Below are 24,395 nucleotides of genomic sequence, written 5' to 3' on the forward strand. Positions count from 1 at the left end.
TGGAAAGGGGGGAGTGCTCAAACATTTATAGGGACGGGACATCACAGGTGGGGTTAGCACACATCCTTTGGCTTGGCATCTCCCACCAGCTATCTTAGGCAAGGCACTGTGAAGCTTTGTGAATCCCAGTGATTCTAGGTGCCTAAAAGTTAGGCATGGTGATGCATAGTGTCACTACATCTAAATGTCTTTCTGAATGTAGGCTACTGTGCCTCAATATATAAAATGTTGGTGGTTCATAGTCTGTAAACTGAGTGTCTGTTTTCTGTTTTCCTCCTCTCTTTTAAAAATAATTGGAAACTAAGTTAATAAATTTTGTGATTGAAAATGATAAGGTTGCAATTTAAACACACAAACAACTCTAGAAGTATGAAGAGAACATGAACTTATTTGCATTGCACGTAGGTAACATTTGCTATATCTTTCTTGACAAATGTGTGCATTTATATATGACTCTTCATTAGATATTACTACATACTGAAATGCGTGCCATAAAATATTGCTTTTAACCGTGTAACCTGAACTTTTCATTAACACAGTGATTTGCATTTAATTTTCCATTTATTTCAATATCCTCTTCTGTATTTGATATAAGATTCACCATTAATTTCCTCCTTCCCCATCCCCCAAGAACGTTCAAATTAATCCTTCCTACCAGAGCCAGCTTACTGAATGCCTCTGGCTTTCTGGCATTCTAAGACATTTGATCAAGAAATGAAAACAGTGGCATGTAGCTGGAATTGTTCTCTCTGTTTTACCTGGCTATCTTATAGCATTCACATTAACTCCATGCCCACAACTTTCACCTTCATAATGTTTGAAATGTATGATGTATGGAAGAAGTTGGGGGGGAGGGGTATTCAAATTAAGATTGTCTGGTTCAGAGGTCTTTCATGTGTTTTTCAGTTAGTGTAGATACACACGTTGGATTCAGGATAGAGAACAGATAGATGAATATTCAATGTCCTAGGTGCACAAGAACTAGCCCCTTTTTAATTCCTCTCCTTAGAGTTCAAGCTATTAATATGGCTAAATCATTTTATAAAAATCTTGGTTTGTGTACTGCACCGTTTACTGTATGTAGGGGTTGGTGGCCATCCCTCCCTGTCAGTCTCGGAGGGAGGCCATCCCCCCTCACTACCACGTATCTATAAAGGCAAGGCTCACAGGGGAGTTTGCAGTCTCAGGAGCTCTGGCCCCTCTGGGCGGGACACTCCCCTGACCCCATCCCCCCCCAGCTCCAAGCCCATCCCCTCTGAGCCGGGCACCCCTCTGACCCCATCCCCCTGCAGCCCTGACCCCCAGCTCCAAGCCCAGCCCCTCTGAGCCAGACAGCCACCGAACCCATCCCCCCACAGCCCTGACCCCTAGCTCCGAGCCCAGGCCCTCTGAGCCGGACACCCCCGACCCCATCCCCCCCCAGCCTTGACCCCCAGCTCCGAGCCCAGCCCCTCTGAGCTGGGCACCCCCCGACCCAGAGCCCAGCTCCCCACCCAGCCCTGGGCAACAGTAGCGCCACCCCCAGGCAGCGACAGCCCATTATGTAATTGCAAATGTATACATACCATTAAAGCATTTAATTTTTTTAAATAATGTATTTAGTGTATTTTCAAATTATTAAAAATTATTTTTGAATGTATTTCACTGGTTATTTTTTACATTTCCAAATACATGTTACTAGAGTATTGCAACTTTTTTTTATGGAAGGGGCCCCCGAAATTGCTTTGCCCCAGGCCCCCTGAATCCTCTGGGCGGCCCTGATCTCAACCCTCCTGTACAGGAAAGCATTAGGTGCATGCTTTGGTTCATGCACACGTGTACCACCTTAGGTGCTCTTGACTTGTAAATACATCACCATAACCCCTTTTCATGCTGGTACCACAGCTCACCTTCTCCCTATATTTGTTGCATTACATGTTTTCCTTCTGTGGGTATTAAAAATGTTATCTGTCCTGGACTTCTGTTGAAGTGTCGTGTACTCCCCTCCATCTTCTTCCTGTTCCCCACATCTTCCTGGCTCCTACACCTCACTACTTTTCCTCCCTTCTTCCATCTTAAAGTGTTTGTCTGTGAATAAACATAGGCATGTGCTTCCTTTCTATATTATCCTATTTTTACTAATCATACATGTGAGAAATTCATACATGGCAGTATCTTTTTTTTTTTTTTTTGGTCTGAAAGTTTGCAAGCCTGAAATTTCCCATTAAATTGGATTCCACAAGCTTTATTGCATAAACATTCATATAGGTGAAACTTTGTGACAAGGTGAAAATTCAGGAGAACACAACAACCTGGACCACAATGGTGAAAATGTTCATGATAAACACTTTTCCACAACAACAGTAAGAAGGATACTGAAAAGAGCTCTAAATAAAGGCATTAGCATGAGTTCATTCATAGACAATGAAAATATACCATTAACCCCTAGTTATAATGCCAGGAATTGGGACTTTTCTTCATCTAAAACAATTGATAACACATTACTGTCAAGTAGTCAAGATAGCACCAAACAAGACTCAGTAAAGCTTATATGTTTCACGCCAGTACTTCACTTACATATCTAGATATTTCTGTGTCTTAGAATAGGAAAGAAGTGGTATCCTAGTGGATTATTAACTTTCCTTATGTCTTTATCATTCACTTTACACTATAATCTTCTTACCACTTTCATGCAACTCCTCAAAAAGGTGGATTCATGTTACCAGCAAGATGAATACATGAAAGAGCGACAATACTTCTATCTGGGAAGAAGGGGCCGTTATTTCTGCTTGTTATGTTCTTGCAGTTCTTGCATATAAATGTGGGTTTGAATGAACATCAATTTACCAAAATTCATGAGGCAGCTACACATTTGACATGGAGGGAAACTAATAGTGCTATGGTATCTGAATAGTTGAGAAAATTCATGGTTTATGAATGATCAGTAGGCATCAAAGGTTGTGGGATTTTTTGCACTCATAATACTTATATTGGGAATGATTGATTGTCTCAATAATGTTGGGATAATAATTACAGAACATATTAGTATAATTATGGTAGGTGAGAAAGAATTGATTCTGAATTTCAAAATATCAAGCAGTCCACACAAAAATACTTGTATTGCATGGCAAAACATATGTATTATGCAATCAAAATAGTACTTATATAGTCAAAATCCCCATTACAATCAATGGGAATATTGTCTGATGAAGAACTATGGGATAGATTCTGCCATGGTTACTTACAGTAACCTTTTTTGCAATTAATAAAGCTATTCACTCAGTAAGGTATTATTCAACATGAGTAAGGATGGGTAATTTGGAGGATGTGGCCTATTTTAAATACTCTAACAACAAAAGTACAAGATAACTTAAAAAAATCCCACAGAAAATAGAATTGGGTAAATTTACACAATAAAAGATGTCTTATCTTCAAAATTAATAAAACTCCAGTGGACTTATGACCCATCATGGCACAACTTTTTTAGAATATTGACAGTGATATAGATGTGATACAATACAACACAACTTTACTTTGCATAGCCTGCTTACTTTGCATAGTCAACTGTAACCCAATGGACTTTGGGTAATTAAATGATAGAGGTAAAAAAATAATAATAGAAGATTTTCACAAAGAGAGCAAAATTAAGAGGTAGGAGCAAAATTAAGAGGTAGGAGCAACAGAGGAAAGACACTTTTCAGATAAGATTTGAAAATAGATGGTGAGTCAATGAGGCAAAAAAAATATTTGAATGTATTATACAAAGTTATTAAACTCTGAAAGATGTTGGAAGTGCCAGATTGAAAACAGACAAAGTCAAGGCCTGCCTACACAAACACCTGTCTGACTCCCTGGACCACTTCCTACCTTGCCCTGTCTGGTGCCTTTGTCTCACCCTTTCCCCAGGCTCAAGCTATGTCTACACTATGCACCGTTTAGCGACACAGCTGTGCCGCTACAGCCATGCCGCTAAAAGGCGCTCAGTGTAGCCGCTGTTTGTTGGCAGGAGAGAGCTCTCCCACTGACAAAAAACTTCCACCCCCAATGAGCGGCGGTATCTTTGTTGGCAGGAGAGCGCTCCTGCCAACAAAGCACTATTCACACTTTCATTGGCAAAACTTTTGTCATTTGGGGGGAGTCTTCCCCTGCCTCATTGTAGACTTCCTTAATCCCTTCTGCCAACTAGCTAGATCTGCTGAAGGCCCCCTCACAGGGCCATCTCTGACTCAGTGGAAGATGTCCTGCTCCCTGCAGGCCCCTCCACCAGGGCACAGAATCCTAGGCAGATTCACTCCTTGCAGCTTTGTTTCCCAGCTTTGTTGGATTCCCAGTTGCAGATGTACCTTCCTTCAGGGAGACTTTATCTACCAGTAGTCCAGTTTAGCTCTCCAACTCCAGCCAGCCTTCTCTCACAGAGAGCCAGACATGTACTTTCCTTCCTGCTCAGGCCCTAACTGAGTCAAATTCAGCCATTTTAACTCCTCCCTCGTGGTTTGACACTTACTGCAGATGGAGTGGGGCAAGACAGATTGTGCCCACAGGCTCTCATTAACCCCACCACCGTTGGTCACCTCTAAGAGGCAATACCTCCTCACTCTCAAGCACTGAATCTGTATATAACAAAAAAAAACACACAACTTTTATTAAAAGGGAAAAGGAACCAAGCATTAATTTGGGAAAACACCACCATCACATTCTAAAGCTTCCAACCATAAGCAAAAACCAAACCCCACAGTGCATTGGGCAATGTCCTTTGCCTCAGCTTCCCACTATGCAATAAGAAAGTCTGATGAATAAATGTCCTTTTAACACATCACTCCTCTTTTCTTCCCTTTCCCACTGCACCCCATTCAGATGTTAATGTCCTTGATTAGTGAAGACCCAGAGTTCAGAGAGGCATTATGAGGGGTTCACAGGAATGCCTTTGCTGCTGCCTCGACAACTGGCTTACAGCTGCCATTGCCTCTGTTTCTCTGCCACTGCTATCTGCAAAACGTGAGAAAGAAAGGAGATGGAAGTGAAGTGGAGAAATGGAAGCACATCATGTTGGGAAAAGGAGAAGGCATGAGAACTGTTGAAGGAATCAGTTTTATCATCAACAAGAAATGGTCTTCAAAATCATCTCCTGCAAATTCAAATCATCACACATCAGAGTGCTGTACCTCCAACTGACCAAGAATAGCACCCGCAAGATTATCCATATCTATACTCCCACAAGCACAAGTGAAGATGATGATGTGGAAGAATTCTATTAGGAGCTTGAGGAAACACTCACTCAAAAACCCATGTATACGATTGCAATGGGATACTTCAATGTCAAGGTCGGTAGAGGGAAAGAAGGTGAAAAGTTCATTGGAAGGTATGGCATCGGTTAACAGAATTCATGAAGAGAGCAACTGGCAACTCTGTCAGAGACAAAAGAAAAGTTCATTGGTAACACCTGATTTAAGAAAAAAGGCCAAGAGAAGGTGGACCAGAATCATACCCAATGTGAAGAACAAGAACGAGATCAACTATATTCTGATTTATAAGCAGTGTGTTGTACAAGACATCTCAGTAGTGCCATCATTCAACACCAGTAGTGACCATCACTTGCTCAGAGCAGGGCTCAACTTCAATGTAAAGGTGAAGAAGAAAGTGCTATAGATGGCAAATCAGAGACAGCGGCCAAAAATATTCAATGAGGCAATCCTGAAAGCAAACATTTCCAAGGAAGACTGTAGTCACATAGATAACTGTGGCAAGGACTATAAAAACTTCACTGATACGTTGAGGCAATGCATGAAATTAGCAGAGAAAGAAAGACCAAAAAGAGCGAAGGGAAGAGTATTGGAGGAAATGAGGAATTTGCTAGAGAAGTGGAGGAATATGAAGCAAAATGATGGTGACAAACTCCCTCCTCTGCAAGCTGATAAGAAGAAGACTAATGGAGGATTCTGAGAAGTACCAAAATGAAAGGCTCTTAAAGGTGGCTGAAGATTGCAGAATCCTCAAAAAATGCGAACAAGAATTGACACTATAAAGTTGACAACAGCACTGAAGAAGGACGGAAAAGCAGTAATTGACAGAACAGGGATGGAAGTGGTCTGCAAAGATTTCTACACTGAATTGTTCATGTCTCAAATAAATGTCCCACTACCAACACTTCAACAGACCAATGAACGCGTACTCCTGATCCTCGTCAGCAAAGTTTGACATACAATTTACCAAATGAAGGAAGGAAAAGCTCCAGGAAAAGATGGACTGACAACCAAAATGATAAGAGCTGGAGGCCGTGACCTTTGGAAAACCCTTGCTCAGAGATTTAGCAGTTACTTGTAAATGCTGAAGATACTACCCATCTGGAAGGAGTCCAACACTATTTTGCTGTACAAGAAAGGTGATCGTGAAGTGACAGGCAGCAGACAGCTGAGTGGAGTGCAGGACATCGTTGTTGAAAGCAGGTACAGTAAAATGTGATGGGCCAGGCATATAGCTAGGCTCACTGACAATCGACAAACTACAGCTGTTGCCGAGTGGTACCCATGGGAACTGAAATGACCACTTGGCTGACCTCCAAAGAGATGGGAAGATTTTATCGTGAAAAGGCATGGCTGCACATGGAAAAGGAAGGCCAGGATAAGAGAAGAATGGAAAATGTGTTGTGATCAGCACAATCTATATGAGGGCTGAAGGACTGATCGATCAAGGTGATCATGGTGAAAATAAGAACCTGTGTCAGCTACTGTATATAACAATCTAAGTGGAAGTGATGATTAATTTTTGTTGGGGGGGGCATGGAAAAATCAGTGTTTTGGCTTGCAAATATTTGAGATTTCAACTGTTTGTTCTAATTCAAGATGGAGGGGAAGAAATAAAGCTGTCAAACAGCTCTAATTCTAAGTAACCTGACTCTGAAGACCTTTACAAATTCTAAACTGACAATTTCTTTGAACATAAAAATACTTCATATACATAAGCTTTCCTTTGTCATGATGGAAACAAAGAAAAGAAAAGAAAAGAAAAGAAAAGAAAAGAAAAGAAAAGAAAAGAAAAGAAAAGAAAAGAAAAGAAAAGAAAGTGTTTGGAAGTAGGGATTCAAATACAGCACTGTTTTTTAAATGTTGTTGATTAGTACTCTTGCTAAATAAAACAATGTTAAACATTAAAGGCCAAATTCAGCTCGTTAATCCAGTATAAATCTAAAGGACCTCCACTGATGCCACTGGCTTAAATGAGTAGAATCTTTTTTCATACATTGTATTGGTTCCATAAGTAAGGATGCATATTTTAATTCCTTATGCCATCATTTTCATATCTGTATCTAGGGAGTAAATGTTCATAATATTCATTTATGCATAAAGAAATAAATATAAACTCTGAAATTTACCAAGGGGGAAACAATTGCCTACTTCATGGTACAGTATTCATTTCTTCTGAAGAGATAAAAATGAATAATGTATTTGTCTATTCATATGTACCCAATATACTGTTTTTACACAGACGAGGGCCAAGTAGTAAGCGAGTGCTCATCTTTTGGATGAGGAATGTATATTTTTGCCACAATATAAAAATAAGATATCCTATTTGTGGATTACTAGGGACATCAAGCAGAGTGTTTACTTTGTTTCAATATTATACTCAAATGCAAGCTTACTGAAGAACATTTAAAGGGGACTTAGATGTTACAAATTAATTGCTGCATTAAAAACAAACAAACAAACAAACAAACAAAAACAAACAAGGGTTTTACCAGTTTCTAGTTATTCTCTTCAGGCCCAGGTTTAGAGCTAAAACAAATGAAGAGTTCATGTTATCCACACAAATGATCATAGAGGCATGGAGTTAACAATTTTGGAGCCAGACTGTGTATCCCTTACACACACTGATGAGGAGTTATTCACACCAATAGTGTAACAGTGTGAATGAGGGGTTCACAATCTGGCTTGTGACCAATCTACATGGGAGCTCCACTTCCTAGACACCACAGTACAAATAAGCGATGGCCACGTTAACACACCCTATACCAAAAACCCACCAAACGCTACGCCTACCTTCATGCCTCCAGCTTCCACCCCGGACACACCACACGATCCATCGTCTACAGCCAAGCGCTGAGGTACAACCGCATCTGCTCCAACCTCTCAGACAGAGACCAACACCTACAAGATCTTCACCAAGCATTCTCAAAACTACGATACCCACACAAGGAAATAAAGAAACAAATCAACAGAGCCAGACGTGTACCCAGAAGCCTTCTGCTACAAGACAGGCCCAAAAAAGAAACCAACAGAACTCCACTGGCCATCACCTACAGTCCTCAGCTTAAACCTCTCCAACGCATCATCAGCGATCTACAACCCATCCTGGACAATGATTCCTCACTTTCACAGACCTTGGTAGGCAGGCCAGTCCTCTCCCACAGACAACCCACCAACATTAAGCATATTCTCACCAGCAACCACGCACCGCACCATAACAACTCTAACTCAGGAACCAACCCATGCAACAAACCTCGATGCCAACTCTGCCCACATATCTACACCGCAACACCATCACAGGACCTAACCAGATCAGCTACAACATCACCGGCTCATTCACCTGCACGTCCACCAATGTTATATATGCCATCATGTGCCAGCAATGCCCCTCTGCTATGTACATTGGCCAAACTGGACAGTCACTACGCAAGAGGATAAATGGACACAAGTCAGATATCAGGAATGGCAATACACAAAAACCTGTAGGAGAACACTTCAACCTCCCTGGCCACACAATAGCAGATGTAAAGGTAGCCATCTTACAGCAAAAAAACTTCAGGACAAGACTCCAAAGAGAAACTGCTGAGCTCCAGTTCATTTGCAAATTTGACACCATCAGATCAGGATTAAACAAAGACTGTGAATGGCTATCCAACTACAGAAGCAGTTTCTCCTCCCTTGGTGTTCACACCTCAACTGCTAGCAGAGCACCTCACCCTCCCTGATTGAACTAACCTCGTTATCTCCATACTGATTTATACCTGCCTCTGGAAATTTCCATTACTTGCGTCTGATGAAGTGGGCATTCACCCACGAAAGCTTATGCTGCAATACTTCTGTTAGTCTTAAAGGTGCCACAGGACCCTCTATTGCTCTTTACAGATTCAGACTAACACGGCTACCCCTCTGATACTTCATGGAATCAAGTATTCTATCATCTTTATGAAGGTGGCAGAACCTTGACCAGAGTAAGTAATTACTCCCCTTTAGTTAATATAGTGCATACTTGAACTCTGTGCTCCCCCCAAAAGGGCAGATTTAATAGCAACAGTTTACTACATGTAATAGGCACCAGACCTCTGAGAGCCTATAGGCCAAGTATAGCTATAGTCCCAGTTCCAGATTGAACAAGGGAATTCTGGGATGTATAGTTCCCAGAAGGACCCTGGGAACTGTAGGCTGCAGAAAGCTATGCCAAGGATTATAAAGAACAATCATCACTGAAAACAGAGAGGTGCCAAGAAGAGGCTTGGTTTGTTCTGGAGAAAGCGAGCACTAGAATGGCTTTCTTGGTTAGAAAGGCCTAGAAGGAGGTTGTGGCCTGTAAAGGACCATGGAAAAAAGAGTCTTGGAGAGGAAGGACCCCTGTGGAGAAGTAAGTCAATAGAAGAAAAGCCTGCTCTTGAGCCATGAGGTGAACGGGGTAGAGAACAAGAGAGGGGCTATTTGGCTGGGATGAGAGAAGTAGTGTGGGCTTGGTGTATGCACCTGTTTTTGCTTATGGGCCTAGGCTGTAACTTCCAGAGACCGGTGGGAACAAACCTTACCCTGTGCTCTTCTGCATCAATGGGAAAGATGCATGAGAAGAGGCCTCTGGCTTAAGGAGGGAACAGAACTGTTGGTGTTTGTTCATTTGGACTTGTTACTGGAAGGAGTGGGCTTTTAAGTTTGGCGGATGGTTGAATTACCAAACACTGAGATGGGGAATCTGAAGTGCATATGGGCATTTCCTGATAATGAAAAGGTTAGAGATCTGTGACACTGCATAACATTTATTACAAGAAGGATGATAGCTTAAAAATCTTCAAAGGGCAAATTGTCCACACCAATACATTCCAAATGCAATGGTAACAGGACATGCTTTGTAATAGTGTTATATATCAAGCACAAAGTGCAGTGCACACAAGTTTACATGAAATGAAACCCCCATGTAGGATGGCACTGGATATGAATGCCAGGATAACATATGTCCTTTTAAAAAAGAAAATCATATCCAGTGAATCTGTGTATGCTTAGGAGAACAGAGTTAAAAGGTTGAACATAGAGTTATGATAAGATGCCTTAAAAAGTGGATGCTGCATTCTCTATGGTAAAAGGACAGCCTGACATATATTCTTCATATATATATATATATATATATATATTCTATTCTGATTTAGCTGGGGTTGGTCCTGCTTTGAGCAGGGGGTTGGACTAGATGACCGCCTGAGGTCTCTTCCAACCCTAATCTTCTATGAGTCTATGATTCAGCAAAATATCTTTAGCATAGACAGGAACTTTGTCCTTAATATATTCCTTTGGACAGCTACAGGCCTACTAACAACCAGAGGGCAGTTATCACTTATCATAAAATTGCTGAATGATGTAGGTAAAGTTGATATAAATTTAATCAGGCATGTATTTTATCAGAGAAAATGGCACTAAACTCTCCTAATTAACACTTAAGATCAAGAATTGAACTTCAGGGGCATAAATATTTAAAGAACTGATAAACAGGTGGTCTTTTCCTCTTTAGTGTCATCAAAAAAAAAAAAAAAGAATTTGGGGACAAAGGAAAGACAAGAAATTAAGAAAAATAATTAGGATGAAGATTCAAGGACTGAAATGTCATTAATGTAATGGAAAATAAAATGTAAAACTTTTCCAGGATTAATATGATACCATAATTGTCAGAAAATCATAAATCACGTTTCTTCTAAATCCAGTTTATTTTCGTCACAGTTTCTTTAATACCATGAAACACATTTAACATTTATACAGTTCATTTTGTATCATATAAAACATTGCTGAATCTTGATATGCTGGTTCTCTTTTGTGACCACTCATCACTTCTGAAATGATAGGCATTTAAGATTAAAAGTAACTGTTTGTTAATTTAATGTTTTGAAAAACAAATAATTTCTTCTAAGGTATTCTAAGGAAGGTGATTAAACACATACGTAACTTTTATTGAGCAGCACTATTAAGTATCCCAATGTCTAATTTTTGGCATAACAGTTGAAGGCATTTCACTAAGTGCAGAGGGGATATATGACCTCTAGTTCATGAAGGAATCTCTTAAGATTGAGAAAATTGTTAAACTCTTCTCCTATAATTAAAAATGAAGGTAAATGTAGCTGGTTACTATACTACTGAGTAGCTATATCACTAAAAATTGCTCAATTAATTTATTCAATTTCAATTATTTTGAGGATGGAGACATCATCAAATTAGAGTTAAAGAAAACTTTCCTGAAATTCTGGATTGTTTCTCTCTCTTTTCATGCTAAATAAATCCTTTGTCTGAAAAGTACACACTTCACTACGATTGTACACACTTCAGTTTAGCATGCAGCACCCTGATTTCCTATTCTATATTCATGCAGTCCCTAATTCTCTATTCATGTTTTCAAGGTTAAAGACAGTTTTCAGGTGGTTTGAATAATGTTAATAGCATTGTCCTCTTACTCTAGTTATTCTAATATTTGAATGGTGGCAGGGCTCTTCCATATTTACTGCTACGTTTAGGAGATAGTTAACATCTTTTTTATATTTTCACTTTCTCTTCCCTGTTTTCAGCATGAAGCGTTCGCTGTTATGCATATTTTATTTTCTTGTCCATACCATCAGACTTATTATTCCTGAGGGAACCAATGCCTTTGAGATCATCATTTTTGACAGAAGCATTTGAGGGTTTGTGATATCCTTCCGTATTCCTGCTATTGAAGTGCTGACTGTGTCTCCAGCATAGTTAATGGACCAGATATCCTGTTTTTTTATGACTCACTAGAGATGTGAGAGTACTCTGTGTCTTCCAGGTTTCTCAATGTTCTATTTGCATAGAAATCCTTGATGGACTTTTTTTTTTAGTGAGAGGTTGAGAAAAACGTTCCCCCTTTCATCTTTATTGTTTGATCCTTACATCTAATCATCTTTAACTGATGGTTGAAATTCAGCCCTGTAGAAAGGTTGGTCTTCTGGCTAAGATGTTAATCTGGGCTGAAGAAGATCTGGGTTCAATTCCTGTTTCTACTACACCAATCATTTGTAACCTTAGGTAAGTCACTTCTCTTACATTTATCCCACAAGACATGTTTGCTACTCTAGTGGTATATTGGCCTTGGGCTGTACTGATATACAAGATTAACTCCATTATAAAAATCAATGTAAATTTAGATCAGATTCTGGCCATCTATGGGCTCATCGGATGTGCACTGTAGTCAATGAAAATCCAGTTGCTGATTTCAATAAACTTTGATTAAGCTTTTGAGGAAAGTCCCTAGCCAAGTGTAACTGGGGTGCTGAAGAGTAAGATAGATTAATTGTCATTAGTAGATCTATAAGGGAAAAGTCATATAAAAACTACTCACTTTTGGCTAAAACCTGTTCCCACTTATATCAATGGGAGTTTTGTGATAGACTCTGAGACTAGAACTGGAGCAGTTTCACTTCATCTTAGTCACTCTTTATCCATCATTATTCCCTTTCTTTAACTAACAATCCATTTCAAAGCAAAAACAAAGTACTCATTGATTGGAATCTTATCATTTGGAAAAATATAAATGGTATAATGCAAGTAATTTCACTACTCCTTGAACTAACAAGGATTTGGTGGTTTGAAGAATAAAATTACTATGTAATTTTCAAACATGTAGTAAGAAACGTTAGTTGAAATTAAAAAGAAAAAAACTATTGCATTCAAACACAAAGTGATTTCCATTAGCAATAATACATATGAGAAAAAAAGCATGATCTGTAGGTGGAGAAATCTTATTTTAACCATGTTAGGGGGTTGGCCTCAGTGGTTGGAAGAAATACTTCTATTGAGTTGGTATATTTACAGAACAATCATCTGACAAGTTGTCAAGATAGTTGAGAGGAATTCCTGGAAATGAACTAAATTAAAATGAGGTAGAAGTTTAAACTAATTTTCTAACTGCATGAAAAGTAAATTGCAGACAAGGGTATTTTTATTTGACTATGCATAAAAGTATCTTGGAAAAATTGTCTTTGCTGGGCTTGAAATTGCCTGGCCCTAAAAAATATTATATAAAAATCATTACAAAACCAAATCAGCCATACATTCCACCCCCACAACATATCTTACACTCCTAGATACTATAGAACACCTATCCCCGTATACTATTCAGCATCTCTCCAACTGTTTCATTCCCCTCCCCACACCTTTCTTAAATCTTCCTAAATGCAGCAGATGGGCCTTCCATTGTGACTTGACCTATTTCAGATCAGAAGAGTAAATTTTAATATCTTGGTATACTCCGGCCTCTAATATACCAAGAGAGCTCCAGTTTAGGTACCGCTTCTGCACTTCACTGTGGTAGTTGGCATATTTTATCATTTGCTCCTTCTCAATTTAATATATCATGTTGGATTGGTTTTCTCCCTAAATAATTTTTGAACCCAAATATCCGAGCAATGGCTGAGGAGAACAAAACACACCTTGGGAGCCAGGCCTCCCTTCATCCTAGACCACTAATCAGACAGAATGAAATCTATACTTACTCCTTTTCATCTTCTCTGATGGTTTTTAATAGTTATTTTTTTTAATCCACTCAGTGGCGTGTTCTTTACTTCTGTGCTGATGTATTTATAGGCTGTACTGCAGAGTAAAACACAACATTGACTCATGCTACTGTAACTCTTGAGTCCATGTGACTGCTTCATAGGAGCCTGCTATCTGTCCATTTCATAAGCAGAAACAGCTAGGTTAAACTTCAAAGGCTGTTATGCACCTGTAAAGACAGCAGGGAATGGCCTATCATTCAACATTCAATGTCAACTTACACCATTGTGAAGCTGTCTCTTCTATGTGGTATACCAGTTTAAAAATATCTGTTTCTATACATATATGGTTATTCTATAGTGTTAGTTTAGTTACATCAGTATATGCCTCCATGCCATTGCTGAACTGACAGACTTAACAGTTAGTCTTTCTGCATTTACTTCAGAGGAGTCAAGGTTACAGTGTCACAGCAAAATATTTGAAAACTATGACTCCACTTATTTTGGCTGTGAAATACATATTCTTAGCAGTGGCTTCTAGCAATGTCTCATATCCTATGTCTACAATATGTTTGCTTACCATATGCCCAGAAAAATGGCATTCCATATGGCCTTATGGATGTATACTATGTCATGATTTTGAAGTAACAATTATGCTTCTGTAAAGTATTGGGTAGAACTGGGAAATGGACATTAATGGACAGCTAATGAGACAAAACTTAACTTATTGGTTTTCCAGGGAACAATTTAAATTGTCAGCAGAAATCACTTACTTCACTAGAGGCTGTTAAAAACTGAATTCACTGTAAATAATAGGGATTGTCAGTTTTCAAATGAATATTAAAAGATACAGATTTCAGTCTTGAACTTCCAAGCAGTTAATATATAAACAATGGAGGTTTGGAGAATGAGACCTTGGAAGCATGGGTGAATGGCAAGGAGACCTGGTGCACATGTTCTTTGCCTTCTCACTCTTTCCCAACATTTGTGCCTTCTCATTCAATCCAAGTGGTAAATACAAGTTGAGGTTTCCACTTGTTCTGACTGAAAAATAGTGGTGAAGGGGAAAGAAGTAAACCTTAGAGGGTTCTATACTTCTGCTCCACCAAGTACACATGATGAATTACCTGATTTCTCACAGTACTCCAGCAGAATACCCTTGGATATTCAGTAAAAACTGACAGAAGATGTCATGAATCAAAAAATTGACAAAATACAAAAGTTGCAATTACAACTTTTGGGGGAAGAGAGACAGAAAGGTCATTTTTTGGAGGAACTGTGCAGCAACAGGAGTAAAAGCTTCTACTGAGGGGATCTTGAGGCATCATCCCCTTTATTCCCTCCCCCAACTCTACCCAAGAAGGAGGGAGAACCACGGGAAAGGGGCACAAGAGGCCTGTAAGCATTGACCCTAGAGTGTGGAGGTTCTGAAGTAAAGAGTTTAAGTTAATCATGACCCATACCACACTGAGACGCAGGGTATGGTAGGAAGTTGTCCAGGGGAAAGTGGCCAAACCTAGGCTGTCTCATGCTGCTGCACTTTCAGAGCCCCGGGCTGGGACCTACGGGGGGCCCAGGTCCCACTAACCATAAAAGAGCTATGCTTCCTGGCCCGAAGAAGGGCAGACCTAGGGGTTACCAGGGAAGAGGCCAGCCCAGGTATGACTTCATCCTGAAGGCAAGGACACCCTGAATTGATAATCCGGGCCTCTAAATCCAGGCTACTAGGCAACTTCCGTTTCTCTCTCTTCTTAATGTTGTTCGTATTCTGTGACATAGTAAATTTTAATTTCCTCATGTCATCAGTGATCAGGAAGATCAGATTGTGATAGCCAGGGTATTTCTGACATCTGTGGTTGAACATACAAAGTTTCCACTATAAAGATTTAGAAAAATGGTGTAAAGTTAATATTCACATCTTACCTGAAAAAAAGAAAAAGTATTGGCTGCTGGGAACCACTAGCCATACAAAACCATCTCCCTCTATTGATACTCTGGCAAACATGGCAAGTGGACCAATATTACTGATGTGGACAGATATATTCAGACATATTGTAAAGTGAAGCAAAAGACATTAAGGAAAATTTCAGAAAATGCATGGGGATCTCTTAGATTGAAGCAGTCCACTGACTACAGTCTAGGGGAAAGGAAAGGGGAAGTAAATTAATAGACAGCAAGATAAATGGAAAGAAGTGAAAAGTAATGGAAAAACAACAAAGACGGGAAACTGAAGGTGCCTGCATTTCAATCTTAAGAGGTTGTTTAATGCTAAACATTTTGATTAAGACGAAGCATGAGTGTCCATGAAAAGTTTTTGGTGTCACTGCAGATAAGAAAATATGGAACATTTTTCCGTGTTTCTCTTCAAGATTTATGACTTTTGAAATTTTTTTCCTAGCCTTTTTTCTTCTTCTTTCCTTTGGACATATAGATTATATAACAGTCTTTTTCACTTGAAGTTGAAGTTTTCTTATGCTTAAGCTGTTATCTAATGCCACAATTACTTATATTTAAAATGTATTTTTTCTCCTGCATCTTTATATTATACAAATTGCTGATGCCTTTCTTGTTGCTAGAGAAGGAATAATCTGAGTGTTCACAAAAAATGAACAAAGAGATCTGGTGTATTTTCTAATCACAAAGCTGAAGCCTGGACCCACTCCCCTCAAAAAAGACTAATTGTTGGAATGGACTGTTTACTATTACGGTGATGGATGTTAATACTAATGACTTTACATTGAAAATAAGTGAGACTGAAGCTAAAATTACTGTATATTGCAAACTGGGTCTCTCTGATCTAGAGATAATTATGCTTTTTTACTATGCACAAAACCAGTCATCATCATGAAGAGCTGATATGAGAACATCACTCCTGTGCTTCACATACTCCACTGGATTTTATAATGCAAGGCCTTGGTCTTGATCTTCGATAGCATCAATGGCTATTGATCCAGCTACCTCAGTGACCAAATCTCCCTTTATGACTGATCAAAACAGCTATGTTTCCCTCCTAATGACTGAAAAATAAATGGTCTTAGCTTAAGGAAAATATGTTGTGAAACAATCTGAGGACAGTAGGCTTGTAACATGTTTAGGGACCTACCTGTCACTTGAAGAGTGCTTGGGTCAAATCTTCTCTGGGTTCTGTTGGTATCTCCCCAGTTGTTGGCCTGCTGCAGCCTGATGGCAACAGACCTCACTGAGAAGACAACTCTGCCCACACCCCTTCAGCACATCCCTGTGACCCTCTAGCATCTCTTCTGTGATGTTGTAGCGTTCAATTCTCCTTAGGGAGGAACTGGTTGTTTGTAACAACCACACAACAGCAGAATTCTTTAATAAGCGTTAAGAACTGAGGAAATGGATTTAAGAGTTTACTTAGCATATCTAGACTTACTCTTTTCATAAACCAACCTAGTCAAGTATCAGAGGGCTAGCCGTGTTAGTCTGGATCTGTAAAAAAGCAACAAAGAGTCCTGTGGCACCTTATAGACTAACAGATGTATTGGAGCATAAGGTTTCGTGGGTGAATACCCTCTTCATCAGACGCATGTCAACCTAGTCAAGGCAGTGTCAGTTTAAGGACAGAAAAAGAAAATCTTGCATGACCAAAGAGGTAGTCCTAGTTCTGATCCCCCTGACAGTTCCATCACTAGGCTATGTCTAGAGAAAAATCCCTCAGATCACTCCCATACCTGACTTCTTAAAAATGTATTAGAGTTCATTATCATATTATGTGTCCTCATCTTTCTCCCTAAAACCATATCTGTGTAACTCCCAGAAGCAGGTTGCCTCCACCCAACTGGAAGTTTCCCTATTTCTGAGCCTTCAGTGTAGATTTTCATAGGATATCCTTCAAATATCTGACAGTCGTATCATATGTTTTATTTATTTATTGATGGGCCTATCTATTGTTCTTGGAGTAGATTATTCATCTCGAGCCCCCACTAGTAACCTGGGAAAATGACACACCACCCCTGGGTGCCTCTTAGTGGCAATACTTCTCCACTCGCAAGCACCCAGCTAGCTGTCAGGGGGAGAGTTCATTCAGACCCTGCTTACAAATGCTTGCTACAACGTGGATGTTTGAATACTTCAGTATGAATTTAGAAATCAATTGGCAATACTGGATTTTTTTTAATATAGCATAGTAATCAGAAACTGAATAGGTATTGAGGGGCAACGGTTTTCCAGACTGGAGAGAACAAACTCAGACAGCATCAACAGTTGGTACAGCTGTCTTTTGGCTGATGTCTGTAGCAAATCAGTTAACTGAGGCTCTTTACCAGTCCAAATTGTTTTTCTATCTACTGCTAATCCACTCTTATGCTTCCAAGTCATATAGGAACAAGCCACTAGAGGGATGAGGGGGACAATGTCAGCTGAGTGTCTCTTTCAATGTAGCTTTAGGCATAATGAATTCACAGTCCTAGTCCCCACTTAATTTTTTTTTTAATATAGTTGCACCACTTCCAAGTCACAGAAGCAACTACCATACTTACGAAGCTTACCATGTTAGCTGTGGAACCTCCAGACTGTAACTTTTCTACAAAAGAAAGGTAATAAAGTAGATGACAGGTACATGAGATAACCTGCAGTTGCATGTCTTGTCTATTGATTCTCACACTGCTGAGATGGAACTTCTCAGCTACCCAATCAGAAAGTCAAAGCAATGCACCTCTTTCTGAAAGATGCACTTGAACAACTGTTTCAGTTTAATCAAAATCTACAAGCTAGGAGAACGGGGAGGATGACATGACACTACATGGTGAAATTTGCAAGCTTGTTGAGCTTGATGGCTGACGGACTACTAAAGAGCAAGCTGCAAGGAAAATCCTGAAACAGTGACCCTGAAGTATTAGGCCACCAGATTTTCTTTGATACAAACTGGGCCAGAAGTAGGGAACTGACTTTACAAATATGAAGACAGTCTGTAGCACAATAGTGAAGTGAAAATATGTAGCAGAAATTAATTAAAGGCCTTTTCCTGCAGGGTGCTTAGTGTTAACTGCCATTTACTTCGATTTCAGCAGCACTGCATTTAGTAATAGGAACCTAGTTAAGAGACGAGCTGCAAAGAGTGTCAGTGATTCTGAACCCCTCTGCAAAGCTTCAAATATCTGACAAAGCTGTGACAGATCTGCCTACACAGGTGAGATTATTAATATTAGAGCTAATCTGTTTAATTTTCCCATATACCATTTATCTGTTAACCAGGATCCTGTCATTCAAGGACCAGATGTGCTATGCGAGCATCAGCATACTATATTTAGAGAAATGTATGGTACTGGCAGACATTTACTTAAAAAGCCTGAAATGCTTGTGTTTGATTTCAAGTCTGGCAGATCTTCAGGGTGGTGAAACACTGACAAATTCTGCTAATGGCTTAAATGTGCCTGCAGTGAGGATGATGGAGAGTTGCAATGACCCATCTTGAGGTCTAGGATTCAAAATTCTTCCTAGACTTCCCTGGTGTGCAGGGGAAGTACATCTGCTACTGAATCCTTTAACACTGCCTCTGAAGCGAGCCAGCTCTTCTGGCTGCAGTGGAGCAATAGACAGGGTGAGTCTGTCTCCTCCTATCCCCTTTTAGGGTAGTTAACCTCATCAGTGATACTAACCTTGAGCAGTCAGTACCTTCTGGAAGTTCAAGAGCTGTAATTGTCACCAGCCCCTGCAGAGGTGGTACAATACTAAAAGTTCCTTGTGTGCCCCCTGCAAAGCTATGCTTGAACCAGCTACAGTCCGACTCTACACTAGTCGATTCCTTCTCTGAGGTTCTGTGTTTTCTAACTTCCAGGTCAATGAAACACTTTGTTAGAGTGATACTAATGTTTGGAGCACACACAAATTTTCTAAGCACTCTTTCTTGATCTATGATCAGATAGACTTGATCTCTGAGTTTTTGCACATACCTGCCTATATAGCACCATTTGCTTGCACCCAGAATCCATAACACACTGAATTACCAGGTGTTTGTCTGTCTGCTCATGAGTTGCATAGGCGGGAGAGAAATGCCCTTCTGAATACAGGAGGAGAACCAATGTCTGTTGTGGCATGTGACTACATAGCATCCTTCCCTATGACCCATTATATCTGCCCACATTATATCTAAGCCTTTGCATAGTCATCTGCATGCTTGCATATAGTGTAGTGACAGAGAGTACAGTACAGGTTTAATATATTCTTCTATAATGGCAGAGTTGCTGCACTGAAGAGATTGTGATTCTCAGATTCTCAACCATATGGAGTACTAACAGTGCTGAGGTTTCAATGTATAACAATATGGTGGCTTTAAAGGGATACAGCATTCCATTATGCAATTGGGGAAGGGGCCTTTGACATTAAAAACAAAACAAAATGTAGAACAAATAGAAACTGGTGTTCAGGTTACAAATGCATTCATTAGCGCACAACTCATGTTTGAAATTGTATATCGATTGTAAAAGAATGTTTCATTTACTGAACCATTCCCTTTTGGTAGATGATGTGTCATTCCAGCATCACTCTTCTAGGTGTCAGTGATTAAGATGGAAATTTTTATTGAACATGCAATTGAGATATTTTGTAAAAAAAAGTGAATTAGATTTTGTGATTTTTAAAAAAATTGGAGAAACCCAAGAAAATAATCTTCCCGTCACCCTCATTATAAAAAGATCTGGTGTATTTTCTAATCACAAAGCTGAAGCCTGGACCCACTTCAAACTGGATTCCTTCAAACTGCTGGAATCTTGTGTAAAATAGGACAGTTTGAGGGACTCACAGAAACAGATTGCAGTCAGAAGCATACAGAATCCTAGAAATATATATGGAAAATACTAAAGTCCAGATCTTGAACTGGTGTAAAACAGCATAGCTCAACTGACTTCAGTACAGTATTGCATTAGTTTGTACTAGCAGAGTATTGAACTCTGTACGTGTGCATCTGGATTTACCTTCGATAGAACTTCAATGGAGTTATGCCAATATACATTAAAGGTTAGATCAGCAGCAGATGTATTAGCTCATATAAGCCATTTCTAGTGCAAATGCCACATATTGTGAGCTATCCTTTTCACACAGCTGAGATCAAGAAAATAGTACTCTCTCCACCACTGCACTTCACCCTCAACTTCCCACATCCCTGTCAACTATAGTGCTTAAGAGAGAAAAAAAAGTACTGTTAACAATACTACATTCCCCATAAATAGCAATCCATAGATCTCTGTACAGAACTCTGTGGAACTGTCTGTATAGATTAGAAGATTGTTCCTTTTCCTTGTTTATTTAAATCTCATTTCTCAGACTCTGCCAACAAGTGTGCCACTTTTGATGTGAAACAATAGTTTTTTGTAGCGTGAACTCTTGTCCACTAGGAAGACAAGACTTCATGAGACAGGGACTTTAAAATTGTATTTTTACATTGTACATTTATAAAAGCTTAAGTAATAAATTATATTTTAAAATATTTTATTCCCTAACTTATTTCCTAATATTTTGTAGGTGTACCATGCAAAAATACTATTTAAGTGTTCTTCCCTCTTTTTGAGTTCCCTTAAAGGTGCATATACTGCAATATTCCATTTAGAGTTGAGTCTGGAGTGCCAAAAAAATCTATTGCCAAAATAGGAGTGATTGAAGCCAAGTTTTTGGTTTCTATCTTTAGAGTTATAAAGGCTAGCTGTGCCATCAAGGTCTAGTTTTTAATTCAGATTCCAAACACTCCACAGCTTGTGTGTGTGTTCAGATTTGTGCTTTTGGTTTGGGTGCACCTCTGATTTACTTATTCATTGCATTAAGTAACAGAGAAAAATATTTAGTTAACTTAGAACTGTTGTTACAATCGTACAAGAAGAACTATCTAATACGGGTAAGATTTTCCAAAGCTACTACTGGATCTGGGTGCCCAGTTCTAACTGACTTTCAAAATTGCACCCTAGATTCAACTAAACCCCCCCCACAGAATTGTCTTTTGATCAGGTAGCTGTTTCTCTTAGAGAGACGGTGTATTTGTAGTTATTAGTGATGTTTTAAAAGTGCTTCCTGATAGCTCCAAATAACCCCCCACACACACCAGTTCTTAGAAGGAGCAGGTTTGTTTTTACTGCCATTCACACTAACTGGTTAAAAAATAATGTTTTTAAGGATCCACCAGAAAACCATCAAAAAGTTACTGAGGTACAGACTGCCAAGCCCCTCTTTGCGTTGTGGAACAATATTTCATTTAGATCTACAATGATCACTCCAGTTCGCTATGTGGAATGGAAGATGAATGATTGCAAACTGCTGAACTGGGCTTCGCCACTGGAAAGGTGGCTGCAAGTACCATCCAGCCTTTTAGGAGAAGGGACCAACTGGCAATATAGAAGCCATAGACTGCTGTCCAGATGGCTCAAATGTCAGGCAGATTTCTTAAGATCTACAGATTACAGACGCTGAACTCTTGACTAGAATGGCAGCCCCTGTCATGATCCCAAACCAGGAATTTCAAAGCTCTGATCAACTAATTCATCTCCACTGCAAGTATATAGTCTGTGATCCATCCATTGGCAACGGCAGATTCTGTGGCAGTTTTTCATTTAAAAAAACGAGTCTGTTTCTGTTGCCCTACACCTGGTGAAGCTTTTTGCACTAGTGGAGCGGTTCTCAAACTGTGGGTTGGGACCCCAAAGTGGGTTGCAACCCCATTATAATGGGGTCGCCAGGGCTGCTTACACTTGCTGGGGCCCAAGGCCGAAGGCCAAGCTGAAGCCCAAGGGCTTCAGCCCTGGGTGGCAGGGCTCAGGTTACAAGCCCTCTGCCTGGGGCTGAAGTGCTTGGACTTTGGCTTTGGCCCCCCAGCCTGGGGAGGTGTGGCTTTGGCTTCCCCCCACCCCGGGGGCGGGGCTGGGGCTTGGGCGGGCTCAGGCTTCAGTCCCCCTCCTGGGGTCCTGTAGTAATTTTTGTTGTCAGAAGGGGGTCACAGTGCAATTAAGTTTGAGAACCCCTGCACTAGTGTAAATAACTGTCATGTGGGAATGGCAGCATTTTACACTCCATTTGCACTCACTGGTGTAAAGGACTACACAATGTGCCGGGCAACAGAGAATTGAGAAGTATCCTTCTAATACTTATGCCTGTGAATACTAACTGAGAGTAAATCAGTGCACTATTGTCCTGGATCTGCAGAAAGCTTGAAAAACATAGCCTTCGGAGTGGTGAACCTCCTGCATCTCAGTGTGAACTTTGACATCAAAAAGTAACATGTAAAGGTCAAAATTAGCATTCTATTCTACATAGGTTCCTATATGCTCCTCATCTTCATATCTGAGCACTTTCCAATAGTGCATTATGCAATGTGACTAACATCTGCCATGTGGTGTTTCTACTCAGCTTCTCACCAGGGGGAAAACTGCATGCAGTGAAGTGTCTTTTGATAGGGTTTTCTATATACAAGTTTTATGTTAGCGAAAGCAAGGTCAAAGAAATGTGTCTTGCATTTGAAGGTGGTGATTTTTGTGACTTAGTTCCCAAGTCAGTTTATCCACAGTTTTGGATGTCTCCCAAGAAAGTTCCATTTCCTGCACAGATCAGCTTTACCCTTATGGTAGAGAGTTCTATTGTGCCAGAGGAGTGATCTCACAATTTCAAACTGCCTCCCATTCCTCCTCAGATCACAAAACCCGATCTTCTACCCCACCCCCACAGCCCCAAAGCCTCCAACTCCCCTCAAAATCTTTTATGAAGTAGCTATGCATTCTCCATATAGAAATCTGAGATATGGAAAATTTGAACAGAGAATGACTCCAATTAATATCAGAATATGTAATTTTAGGACTGCTGTAGTGGTTGAATCATTCATTAAAACTCTCCATTTACTAAATGTAAATGAAGCTGCTCCTGCATAATTTCCAATCTGCCACTCAAGAGTACTCCCATATGCAGCAACCGCTCAGTACAATTTAGCTCCAACTTTCTATAGATTATATAAGCTATAATTGCAATATGAAAGTCAGTACCATATAGCATTATACAATAGCCTGTATATGCTCAAGAGGACTGAGTTAGGAATGATGTGAGAAACCATCATTTCCAATGTCCTAATTTTTATTCATGGAAGTTCTCAAGGATAATACTGTTCTCTGTGCATGGGATGATCTTCCCCATCATGATTCTAAAGTGACCTTCATACCCTGCTTTAAATCCCTCCTTCAAACCTCTCACCATAATATCTAGAAATCATAACTGAGTATCGTTAGCTTACCTGGTGCCTACTTGTGACTACTACAACCTGAGACTACTTAATTGTGTAAATAGACCTGCTTTGCTGTTCTCTTCCCCACCATACCCACCCACCCTCACCATATACCCATTTATCAGTGTAACCATCTGTTCCATGTTTTCATATTCCTAGAGTGAGTTGTAAGGGGTAGGAACAGTTTTTGTTTTACTCCTTTATGCAAGGCTTAATGTAATGGGAACCCTGCCCAGGGCTTTTGGTACTAATGAAATATAAATAATGGTAATGATAAATGACAAAACATAATGTATTAAAGTAATTACAAGTTAATTACAAATAAAACAAAGGTTTTATTTCTTAGAGTAATGGGACTTAGATATGATGCTATAAGTTCTTTGTAATGCCTTGACAAAAAGGCCTGAAATTTGTGTGACTGACAATATTTTAAGAGTTTTGTATTGAATATTTTATCATAAT

This window comes from Emys orbicularis, chromosome 1, assembly GCF_028017835.1.
Source record: "Emys orbicularis isolate rEmyOrb1 chromosome 1, rEmyOrb1.hap1, whole genome shotgun sequence".
NCBI lineage: Eukaryota > Metazoa > Chordata > Testudines > Emydidae > Emys > Emys orbicularis.